The sequence below is a fragment of the Mirounga angustirostris genome, unplaced genomic scaffold, assembly GCF_029215605.1.
Source record: "Mirounga angustirostris isolate CCGP_5_RB_7025 unplaced genomic scaffold, mMirAng1.0.hap1 SCAF_15, whole genome shotgun sequence".
NCBI lineage: Eukaryota > Metazoa > Chordata > Mammalia > Carnivora > Phocidae > Mirounga > Mirounga angustirostris.
The window spans coordinates 51800116-51812889 of record NW_026991723.1 but is presented as its reverse complement, the minus strand read 5'-3'; the positions used below and the strand labels follow the sequence as shown (position 1 = coordinate 51812889).

General features: G+C 43.1%; 1 long non-coding RNA gene across 1 annotated transcript in view; it reads right to left on the bottom strand.

Moving 5' to 3' along the window:
- The window catches only part of LOC129046044 (uncharacterized), a 334546-nt gene that overhangs the window by 204581 nt on the left and 117191 nt on the right, over positions 1–12774 (bottom strand). Inside the window, exon 6 of the long non-coding RNA XR_010407858.1 lies at positions 5908–6014. This is a non-coding gene — a long non-coding RNA (uncharacterized LOC129046044). The remainder of the gene's footprint in view (positions 1–5907; positions 6015–12774) is intronic.

The window sequence follows — 12774 nt, the reverse complement described above, 5'->3', positions numbered from 1 at the left end:
GCTAAAATGTCTATGCTACCCAGAGCAATCTACACATTCAGTGCCATCCCTAACAAAATACCATCGACATTTTTCACAGAGCTGGAACAAACAATCCTAAAATTTGTATGGAGCCAGAAAAGACCCTGAATAGCCAGGGGAATGTTGAAAAAGAAAGCCAAAGCTGGGGGCATCAGAATGCCTGACTTCAAGCTATATTACAAAGCTGTAATCATCAAGACAGTATGGTACTGGCACAAAAATAGACACATAGATCAATGGAACAGAATGGAGAACCCAGAAATGGACCCTCAACTCTGTGGTCAACTAATCTTCGACAAAGCAGGAAAGAAAATCCAATGGAAAAAAGACAGTCTCTTCAACACATGGTGCTGGGAAAACTGGACAGCCACATGCAGAAGAATCAGACCAGACCATTTTCTTACACCATACACAAAAATAAACTCAAAATGTGAGACAGGAATCCATCAAAATCCTAGAGGAGGACACAGGCAGTAACCTCTTCAACCTCAGTCGCAGCAAGTTAAAAAATAGAGCTACCCTACGAACCAGCAATTGCACTACTGTGTATTTATTTACCCCAAAGATACAGATGTAGTGAAATGAAGGGCCATATGCACCCCAATGTTCATAGCAGCAATGTCCACAATAGCCAAACTGTGGAAGGAGCCAAGATGCCCTTCAACAGATGAATGAATAAAGATGTGGTTCATGTAACACAATGTAGTATTACTCAGCCATCACAAAGGATGAATACCTACCATTTACACTGACATGGATGAAACTGGAGGGGATTATGCTGAGTGAAATAAGTCAATCAGAGAAAGACAGTTATCATGAAGTTTCACTCATATATGGAACATAAGAAATAGTGCAGAGGACCACAGGGGAAGGGAGGGAAAACTGAATGGGAAGAAATCAGAGAGGGAGACAAACCATGAAAAACTCTGGACTCTGGAAAACAAACTGAGGGTTGCTGAAGGGGAGGTGGATGGGTGATGATGGTCACTGGGTGATGGGCATTAAGGAGGCTACATGATGTGATGAGCACTGGGTGTTACATGCAACTGATGAATCACTGAACACTATATCAGAAATTAATGATGTACTACATGTTGACTAATTGAATTTAAATTAAGAAAATAATAAATAAAAAATAAAATTATTAATTAAATGGACCCTAATGATTTGAGATGAAGGTATATCTACATGATCCTATCCCTCCCAGTCTATGCAAAGACCATGACAAAGTGCAATACTGATACCCTGAGGGCAGCCAATAAACACACATGTGACTTCTTTTGGTTCCACTCAATTACCACAATCACCTTGTTTCTCTGAGTATCGACATACAATTTTCCATGCCTGTTTTCCTTTCTTGGGCTTTGTCTACTTATTGGCTGGAAAATCAATGTATGCACTCTACTCTTGCACCTCATGAATCTGAGAAAATTGAGGAAACTAACACTTCTGTGGCATAATTCCCTTAAATGCTGAACGGTCTAGTTGCAAAGCACACTGTTTACCATAGCCTTATTTTCCATTTCATCTCAAATGTAACAGCAATAATGGTGGGGAGCAGGGGCGCCTGGGTGGCTCACTTGGTCAAGCGTCAACTCTTGCTTTCAGCTCAGGTCGTGATCTTGGGGTCATGGGATCGAGCCCCATGTTGGGCTCTGTGATCAGCACAGAGTATGCTTGAGATTTTCTCTCTCCCCTCTGCCCCTCCCCTCCTCATGCACACACTCTCTCTCTCTAAAATAAATAAATCTTTAATAATAATAATAATATAATGGTGGGGAGCAGATGTGGTGTGCTTTCTGTGTGTTAGGCCCTGTGCTGAGAGGTTTCCACACCAACCCTGAGAAGCTGATGATATTATCCTTATTCTATAGACAAGGAAACTGAGATTAGGCACCCTTGTCAAAAACAATGATCAATGGGAAGGGAATGAAATATCCTCTAAGGAGCAGATACAAGAGGTATTACTGTGGAAGGATTATGAGCCTCAGACCAGATAATCCTGAGCTTAAGTCCCAGGCACTTTCCAACTGAATACCTAAGGAAAGCTGCTTCACCTCATACAGCCTCGGGTTTTTTTTTTCTATCTCTAAAATGGGAATAATAAATCCTATTGTACAAGGGTTATTGTAGGCGTCGTCGTGGGAGTAAACTAATACAGAGAATAGAGTCTGAACCATAATAAAACCTCTGCAGGTGTTTATTACCTTCCGTCCCTTATGATTGCTATGTTATCATATAACCCAGCCAGTGGGCCTTCCCGAGTAACGCTCCCGGCCGTGTGCTAACCAATTCTGAAAATATGTATTTATTACCCAGACACCCCTTAGGGCCATTACAGTCTCAAGGAAATCTATCTCAGTTCATAGACCACTGGCCCAAGTAATCATTAAAAGCTAATAAGTGTGCGTTTTGTCAATTCTGTTTTCACGCATGAGCGCTAAGTCTTTGCACTACCAATCTTCTTCCAACATTTTTTCTAACTCATTACACGTTTCTGCAGTGGATTTTTAACTTACTTCTGTTGTATTTTTTGTTTAAGAGTGAGAGGAAGCCAACTCCTATAACCCATCTCCCCTGTAGTGATTCTGCTTGTCTACAAGAGTCTACCACACCACACACGTCCTGCGCTGAGGTGATACTTGGACTGAACCAGTATGTCCCAGGCAAACTCACACCCTTGAAAATAATGGCTTAAAATAGGAATGCTGACACCACCTTAACTCAAACAGCACAAATTCAGGGCTGTAATTTTCTGTGCTACTTAATCTCCTGATACAAAAACCTCTGTTGCTCAAGGGAATTCTTCATCCAGTCCGGAGGAAAAAAAAATATTCTCTCAAGGATGTAATAAGTTAGCAAACCAAATTAGCATGTAGTAGGGTTTTGCAGCTCTTATCGTCCACATTAACCTCAGGGCTCTCCGAGGCTAATGTCTTTAGTTGTGCTGTTTTTTGCTTGCTGTCTCCAGACCACTAACCTTATTTCTCCATGGGGGAATTGAAAGCTGTGCTCTTTGCAAATCTCCCTCTGATTTCCGTTCTTTTTGGTGGAGCTAAGTCTTCAGTTTCCAAGATCAAATGAGCTAAGCCCCTTCCAAGATGAGCTTACTTCTGACTGACACAAGGGGCTACTCTTTTCAGCAGACCCTTGCATGGGCATCATTAAAACACTTCTCTGCCTCTTGAAATGCAACTTCCCTATGCACATGTGTGTGCCTCTGAAGAGACATACGGAGCAGCAGCACCACCTGCTGGTTTTCCCTACATGATTTTTGCAGCACTGTTCTCTTTGGGTTACGGCCTTTGCATCAGAGAATGAAGTTAGCTCACTTTGGGACTCTGTCACCCCATGCAGGTCAAATGCTGGCATATATTTAATAATCTTTTTTTAGCCCCCGCCTAATGAGATGATTTATCTTTAGGCCTAAATTTCGAGATGGAGAGGGAAATGGGAAAGTCAAAATTGAAAATATACAGAATATACAATATACAAAATTGTCAACTCCCAAAGGCATCTTCTCCAGATCCCTGTGGCCATTCCTGTTCAACCTGTTATGTGTCATCTTGGCTGATCAAGGACCTAGTTGCATAGTTGACCACATGCCATATGGTCAGCTTCTGCCTCCATATCAGAGTGGAAAAACAATGGTCCAATAAGTGATTTTCTTACCTGACACAGAAAAGCCTGCTTTCCCTTAAGCTGCAGGAAAGCTGCCTAAATATAACATCATGGCAAAAACGCCTCAAAATAGGAATTGCAGATGACACTATGGATGGCTTAGTGATCAACTGGACCAGTTGGCTGGTGCTACCAACGACAGCAAGGTCATGAATCTAACCCCAAGGGCAAAGTTTAGAAAAACTCTGTTCCATAGGGAGGGAAAACTAACATTTAGGAATGCAAGGTGACTGCATGTACATAAGCTGTCCAATTTTATTTTGCCAACAAGGTTTAAAGGGACTTATTATTCCTAGGAGACTGTAAGTCAACTACTTTCTTGCAGACAATATACATAAACCACTTAGAAATCAGAATTTTCCCCACCACAGCATTGAAACAGTTCTTTCAAGATCACCAAGGACCTCCACTTGTCAAATCAACGGTCAGTTTTCTGTCTTCATGAACTGAAAGAGGAGAAATTGTCTCCCGAGGTCACAACGGACTACATCAGAACGCGGTCTCTCACCTCCCCTGCTTATGGGACAGCAAGCAGGATTTATGTACTCTTTCTGTTACATTTTAGGTTTTTTTATTGCTTTTTATGTTGCAAATAATACATGCATAAATGTTAAAATAGCATGCAGTAAAGGACGAGGACAAACAAAAATCACCCATAAACCCATTACTCAGATGACCATTGTTAACATTTTGGTATATTTCCTTTGTGTGTATGGGTATGCGCGTGCGCACGTGTGTGTGTTTGTGTGTGAGAGACAGAATATTTTCTGTTTTTCTATTGCGATTTTCCTCATATATGTATATGTATTCTGAACATATACATATATACATATTCATATAATACATATCATCATACATATCAACATGGAGAAAATGTTTTAATCTTAACAGCTAACACTACAGTGCATGTTAAGGAAAAAAGATTAAAAAAAAAAAACTTTGGGGCGCCTGGGTGGTTCAGCTGGTTAAGCATCTTACTGTAGGTTTCAGCCCTGGTCATGAACTCAGGGTCCTAGGATCGAGCCTTGTGTCCTGTCTGGTTCCATGCTCAGCGGGGAATCTGCTGGAGTTTCTCTCTCCCTCTCTCTCCGCCTCACCCCCAATTGCGCATGTCTGTGCTCCCCCCGCAAAACAAATAAATAAAATCTTAAAAAAAAAAACTTTGTTAAGTGCGTGGGTAGGAAGTGGCCCCCACCTCTCCCTACTCAAACTAAGAACTAAGAGCTGGCACCGAGACTTTAGAGGAAGAAGAAAAAAGCTTAATGACAGGAGGAATTTGGAGCTTCTAAGGCAACTCAGGAGGTAGGCAAAGGCAAGAAAAGACAGAGAGAGAGAAGAGAGGGACTCAGTGTGAGGGCAGAAAGCTACACCATACAATAAGACCAACCGAAACCATGCCTCAAAGTCTAGTGAAACTCATTAGCATTTGCACGCGTTTGGGAATGAAACTGGATTAAGGAGATGAGGTTCCCATGTAGAAGAGCCCAACGGAGCATGCAAAGAAGCCCGAACAGCCGAGAACTGAGGTCAGGAGAACAGCTAACCACTTGAGGTATAGCAGAAATTCCGAAGAGTGCGTGCGTGCCCGCGCACACACATGCGTGCGCGCACACAGAAAAAAGATGGTGCATTTGGGGAGTTTCCTAAAGATCCATGATGGTGATGATGGCAGTGGTGCGTGTGTGTGCGTGTGTGTTCATTTCTATTTTTAATAAAATCCTACATTTAAAATATTATTTCTACACCAAGTTACTGGAAAAGAGCAAAAAAAAAGATAATTTGGAGTAAAGGACACAGAAAAAAATAGAAAGTGGATCAACAGTTGAACTAAAAATTTATCAGAATGAGCTATATTCAACCCTGTAGAGGAAAAAAACAGTGTAATGCAGTCCTCTTATCCTGGCCCCCACATGCACACATTAGGTAGGTCTGTCGAGTAATATCTATTTCTATTCATTTCCAAACTTACAAAGCTCAGGGCCCTTTTTTTATTTTACTTAAAGCAAGGCCTTTTCCAAATAAGGTAGATTTTCATAAAACTATTCCCCCTCCTACATCTATGTTCCCAGTGTCAGCAAGCCATAGAGGCTGCTATTTTCCAGAGCTGTCATTGTATTCTGTAACAAAGCACCCTTCCCTTTAGCTGAGCTGAACACTAGAAATGCTTTCAAACTAAAGTTTTCAAAGAATCTAGGCATTTTTTACCTTTAGCTGTGGGGTCTGACTTAAGCAATTTTCATTCCTCCTCTTGATTGAAGCTCATTTTAAGCTCAAAGAATAGTAACTGTAATCCCAATTCTCCTTCAAGGATTCTAGAAATGATAAAAACAGTATCACTTGATTCTTGGGGTAATAATCCATGATATATCAGGACATCAGTGGATACAGAGGCATCTGAGAGCCAAGATAAACCAGTGACCATGCAACAAATAGTCAGCTGGGTCAGCAGTAGAAATCCTGGGGTCTTCCATCAAAAGATTGCTGGGAAGATTGTATCCAGGATGCTTTAGAAAGTGGTACTATGGGCAGCAGTAACCAGGTCTGGAAGAGACACTCTCTGAACCCATTGGCAGTGATGTAGAGCAAATTGTCATAGAGACGTCACAATCTCTCTCTCGCTTTCTCCTAAACCTGACCCTGTGGTAGTTCCTACAGCTCGAAATGCTTCATCAAATCTCTAAAAGCTGCTCATGGTGGGTTTTTGTATGTATATTTAACTCCATAACAAAAACTTACAACTTAATGATGTACTAGACACTGTGTTATGCATTAGAGATTTAAATAAAAGAGCATGAATAATGTATCCCCAAGTAACTCACAGCTCATGCATCACCTCTCATGGAAGTCTTCCTCGATCTATAGCCTGTGGTAGCAGAATTCTAAGCTGGCCTCCAAAATCCCTGCCCCATTCCCTACCTGAAAGATCCCCTTCCCTTGAATGTGGGTAGGACACACACATGGATCATGACTATGACCCCATGTCACCCCTGTGAATAGGTTATATTATCTGGCAAAGGTGAGGGGACTTTGCAGATGTAATTAAGGTCCCAAATCAGATGACTATGAATTAATCAAAAAGGAGATTATCTTGGGTGGGCCTGACTTAATCAGATGCAAATTCTTAAAAAAGAGTAATTGAGCCCTTTCTGAAGGGTGAGATACTTCTGCAGGTCTTGAAGAAGTAGGCTTCCATGTTGTCAGAGGGTCACAGGCAATGAAATGTGTCTCCAGGAGCTGAGAGCAGCTCCTGGCTGACAACCAGCAAGAAAACAGACCTGAGTCCTACAAACACAAGAAACTAAACTGCCAATAAGCATGTGAACTTGAAAGCAGACTCTAAGCTCCAGAAAGGAACATAGCCCATTCAACATCTTGATTGCAGCCTTGGGAAACCATGAGCAAAGGAACTAGCTAAACCATGTCAAGACTCCTGGCCCACAAAAACAGTGAGATAATAAATGTGTGTTGTTTTAAACCACTAAGTTTCTGGTAACTCGTGACACAAAACTAGAAAACTAGCACCATGCCCAATTCCAAACTAAAAGTATGCTATGAACAAGAACAGAAATGAAGGAAACTATGTCCACGGAGCACAAAAAGGCAGTACATATAGAGGAAAATATGCAAACTAGTTATCAGGAGATCTTGGTTCTTTTTTTTTTTTTAAGATTTTATTTATTTATTCGAGAGAGAGACAGAGAGAGCACGAGTAGGGGAAGAGCAAGGCGAGAGGGACAAGCAGACTCCCTGCTAAGCAGGGAGCCCAATGCAGGGCTCAATTCCAGGACCCTGAGATTATGACCCAAGCTGAAGGCAGACGCTTAATCGACTGAGCCACCCAGGCACCCCAGGAGATCTTGGTTCTGATCCTGGCTCTCCACTAATTCAAAGTATGATATTGAACAAATCACCTTACTTCTCTGGGTCTCCTCTAGTTTATTCACATACAAGAAGAAGGAATTGAGCCAGATAAACTCTGCCAATATTCTGATCAAAGCCTATGAAACTACATCCTCCATAGCGTGGGCCACTCACCTTCTATCCATACCACAGCAAATGGTAGCTCACCATTAGCTGCTCTGAGCCCTCAAGAAACAGGTACCCATGTAGGATGAGCTTTTAGAAGAGGAGAGGGAAATGTGCTGTCTTTCCTCCTCTTCTAAATGTCTTTACAGTGGCATTAAGAGCGATACAGAAATACCTCCAAATCTCCAGAGCCTAGAAAGACTCAGATCATAAAACTACAGTAGACACCAAAGCCTCAAAAGGGTCTCTGGTCTCACAAGCCTTTTTAGGCTTCTGTGTACCTCTTCTGGAATCTTGGGCAACTGTACATAACCTTCCCACAAATATCACTTTTATGTCAAAATCATATAAGAGCTACCATTTACTGAGCACCTGATATTAAAGTACTATCTCGGGTGCTTTATACACATTACCTGTCTGGGAGGATCAATAATTTATTGAGGGTCACAGAGTTAGTAAGTGAGGGTGAGAAGTCTAACCCAGGTCCATCTCCTGCTAAAGCTTGTGCTTCTCCCTCTGTGTGATCCTCGTGTGGTATCATGATACTTCCTTATATGCCCTCATCCATTCAATAAACACTTCGTGACCCCCCATTCATATGTCACACCACAGAGTGACCATTCATCTTGGCTTGCCCAGGACCAAGACGTTTCCTAGGATAGTGGACTTTGAGTGCTAAAACCCCAGGCAAACTGGGACAAGTCAGCCACTCTAGCATGGTACACAGGGCTGGGGATGCGCACCTGGAACTCAGGAGACATACAGAGCTATAAAGTGACATCCTGAATGCAAAGCTTTCTCTGAGCATCAGTTTAGTTCACTTCTTGGGCACAATCCCCTGGGAGGGACCCTCAGACAGTCTGTATGTGCAATCTCTTCAAGGAGCCATGCCTGACACTCTAAGTTACAGACCTACCTGTCTTCTTGAAAGTCTCCCAAAACCCGGATGCCAGGTTTTCTCAGTTGTCTACAGGCCTGTGGTCATTCAACCTAATACTTTGCCTGGGATACTGGAGCTCCTGAAACTTCGCTGTTCTCCCTTTAGCCAGTAGTGCTCTCTGATTCACCCAGTACCTAAATCTCCAGAGGACAACTGCAGACTTTTCATAGAGTTGTCTGTCGCACTGTTGTCAGACTCTAATCCCAAACCCATTAAGTTTCTTACCCACTTAATGGCAATATCTCCAGTCTGATACAGGGCTCTCAGACTTCTCTTTGTGTTTCATAAGCCCATACGCTGGGGGCAATAACAATAGGTAAGGCTGTTACTGGAGAGAATATTTAACCTAAAATTTATATTCTTAATCATGTGAAACCTGATCCTGGTCTCTCTGGTTCATTTTTTTTTTTAAAGATTTTATTTGACAGAGAGACACAGCGAGAGAGGGAACACAAGCAGGGGGAGTGGGAGAGGGAGAAGCAGACTCCCTGATGAGCAGGGAACCCAATATGGGGCTCGATCCCGGGACCCTGGGATCATGACCTGAGCTGAAGGCAGACGCTTAACAACTGAGCCACCCAGGTTCCCCCATCTCTGTGCCTCTAACTTGACCACAAGGGTCCAGTGCTCAGATGGGCTAGACTTCGGCACCTTCGGCCATGGTGAACTCAAAGGCCAGCATCCCCCAGTGATCTGGGCCCATTTCCAGTTTCAGGGGCAGCCTCTCCAAGCAGCAAAACCTCTTGATCACTTTTTATCAGAAAGAAGAGCTAAATGTGCCCAGTGCCAAAACCAAGATGCCACTTCCGGCCCGGATATTTGAGAAACACCAAATGAATGTTGCCGAAAGTTCTGTTTACCAGATGACCCCATCTGGGAGCTGGCAGTCCATTCTTGAGTAGTCGTATCCTGAGGCTAAGTCCGTTCAAAATGATCTGAGACAGAGCCGTCACGGCGGAGCAATGCGTAGTCAAGCAGTCTGAATGATGGATGCCTCCTGCCTCCACAAACCTACGCCAAGGCCATCACTTCCTGGTGTTAAGGTCGCTAATAGATAACACCTCCCCTTTCCTAATTTGAGCATTAAGTAAATTTAAAAATAAAGCCATAAAATGGCAAATTGAAGCTCAAAATATTACCTTTATTATCAACAAAAATCAAATTGGAGGATGTAATTTAGTGAGAGAGCCACATATGCTAGAAAATGAAACACAGAATTCAGCAGATTTGCACACTGCTCCCAAAAGAATTGAAGACTTTTCCCTGGAGAAAAAGTGGAGAATTAATATTCTCTGCAGCCAGGCTTTGCAAGGTCGGGGGGCAGGAGGAGGGGGAGCTGGGCTGCTTGCAACCCGTTTATTCTTCCCAGTTTTACCAATTAGATAAATCACTCCCCTCCCACATCTCTATCAATAAAGGAGATGAAGGGTGGGCAGGAGTTAAACTAATTGATTTCTGTCCCCTTGAAGACAGCACCATGCATGGCTACTAAGTACAGCTCCAGGTAAGAAGTGCCCTTGTTCCACCGAGGTAGGAACACTAATCAGGATTTTCAGTGTGTACCAGAAAGGAAGAAAAAAGCCAATCTGAAGTGGGTGGTAGAAACTGTAAGTGCTCTGGGATGAAAAAGGAGCAGAAGGGAAAGGACAGTAAGAACTCCGGGCAGGCTTCTCAGAAACAGGGAGAGACCGCAGATGGAAATGTAAGGGATGACAATAATCTGGAGAGCAGAAAAAGGAGGGGATGATACTCTTGATAAAGGGAAAAGCCAACCAGCATGCGGCAGCATAATATGAAGGACAGTCAGGACTCAGCCAGGTGAGAGAGGGGACAGAAGGCCTCTGCCACCTGAACAGCTAAGGGCTTAACACGGGAAGCCTTAGAGGTTCATTAGCCAGAAATAATGTGCTTACCTGTGTGAATGCCCTGATGGGAATGGTTTCAAGGATTTGGTGTGAATGGTTTGAATTTGGAAACCAGAATTCCAACTATTTAAAACATCTGGTTAAATACATAAGCATATTTTGTATCATGTATAGAGTTTCCATATCTACGCAAATCAAAATTGTGACTCTACATGTAAACAGCAAAAAAGTTGTTAGGAAAACATCTGTTGGGGCACCTGGGTGTGGCACAGTCGGTTAAGCGTCTGACTCTTGGTTTCAGCTCAGGTCGTGATCTCAGGGTCATGAGATCAAGCCCTGCATCAGGCTCCTCACTCAGCGTGGAGTCTGCTTAAGACTCTCTCTCTCTCCCTTTGCCCCTCCCCCCGCTAAAATAAATAAAAGACATTTCTATTTCCTAAGGAAATTAAAATTTCTGACCAGGAACCACAGTCGGTGGTTAGCAGGTGCTCCTTGAAGAAGGCACATGATCAGAGGGGTTCAGATAAGGAGAGGCAGGAGCAGAGAACAGAAAGAACCATCTGCTGATACTATCGAAGATGCTCTCTGGGTACAGGGCTCTCGAGAATCCTATGAGATCCTTCAGAGGTGGCCAAAATCTCCCAGGCATAGCTTACAGGGCCAAAATTTCAGAGAAAAATCCTGAAGCATGAACCATTTTTAAAATTCCACCTTCTTTAGTCAGTCCTATGGGACGTTTTTCAAATTGGAGTATCTCTAGCCTCTCCTTCCAGCTGAGGCAATACTGTGAGAGAGAAAAGTTAGTCCTCAGAAGTTTTGACTGCTCCGGCAATCCTGCAGTGAACATATTCCCTCCTCCAATATGTGGAGGGCTGCAAAATATTCCCTTTCCCCATTTCTCTCCTTCACAACCTACCTCAGAGAGGTTCACATTCAGTCTAACCTAGATGATGTTCAAGAGTCATTTGCTTTGGACATTTTGAGCTCTTGATGTACAATGTACAATGAAGGCTTTTTCCCCATAAAAGAATTTGAGCCCCTGGAAAGTGGAGGAGGATTTCCATAAAAAGCTTTCCAGAACCTCAGGTGTTACCCCAAGGACAGTAAGATTCTGACCCCACTCTCTAGTCTCCATCACTCCTGTCATGCGCACGGCTTTATATGCACCTGTTCCTTCCAGGCCAGTCCAGCTGTGTCACCCAGAGGCTGTGCTTCTCTTTTCCATCCCAGAATAGGAATGCATTGCCTCCACCAGAGCTGCAAGACATTCCTGGCCCCGTCGCTTTGATCTTCTCCTTATAGTCTGCATAAATGCCTGAGAACACCTCAGCCTGGAGGGCCATACTGAGCAATAAATAGTGTTTCAGTCTTGTCTGTTGAAAATGAGGTCACAGAATGTGGGGAGAGAATGAGGAGAATGTGCTCCACACACCTACTTCAGGTTACTGCAGAGAACCCCAAGGGTCAGCTTCATTCATTTATTCAATCAACAATTCTAGCAAAGCACTTAGCTAGATGGGGCGTAAAATATGACATCCACCTTTAAGACTTTGGATAGTAGACCATTAATATTAGGAGGACCTTGGAGGCCATCTACTCAAATTCCTACCTATAGAGAAATCATCTTTCCAATATGCCTGACAAGCGTTGGAACAGAGGCAACCCATTTCCCCTATTGACAACTCCAGTTCTTAGAAATTATTTTTCTGCAGCAAACCAAAATCTGCCCATATGCCAGTCTATTTCTAATGTCTAGAGACAAACCTTATTCTCCATGGAAAATCCTTCAAATGTTTGCACGATTCCTCATTGACTGTTCTCAAAGGCAGCATTCACCTGCTGGTTGATTCACTCATTCCTTACCAAGAACAATTTATGAGCTCTCTCCTATCCCAGCTGCAGTACTGGGGACATGCTCTGGTGTTTCAGAACAAAGAAGATACATGATGACCAGGTCTATAGATGATGCTCCAGAAGTGGGGTATGCAATCATCCCAGTGCCCAGAGGGGCTTCTGCTAGCCCTGCGCTGCTACTGTGCTTTCCTCCTTGTGGCCAAAAGAATCAGGGACATAAATGGCTAAGAGAGGAAGGGCTGTATACTGGATCAGACAACATGGGCTCTGGACTCAGACTGACGGGAGTTCCAAAAGCAACTCTGTCAGTTACTAGCTGTGTGACCTTGAACAACTTACAGAACCTCTCTAGTCCCGATTAATCAAGTGTGAAATTGAGATGAAAAT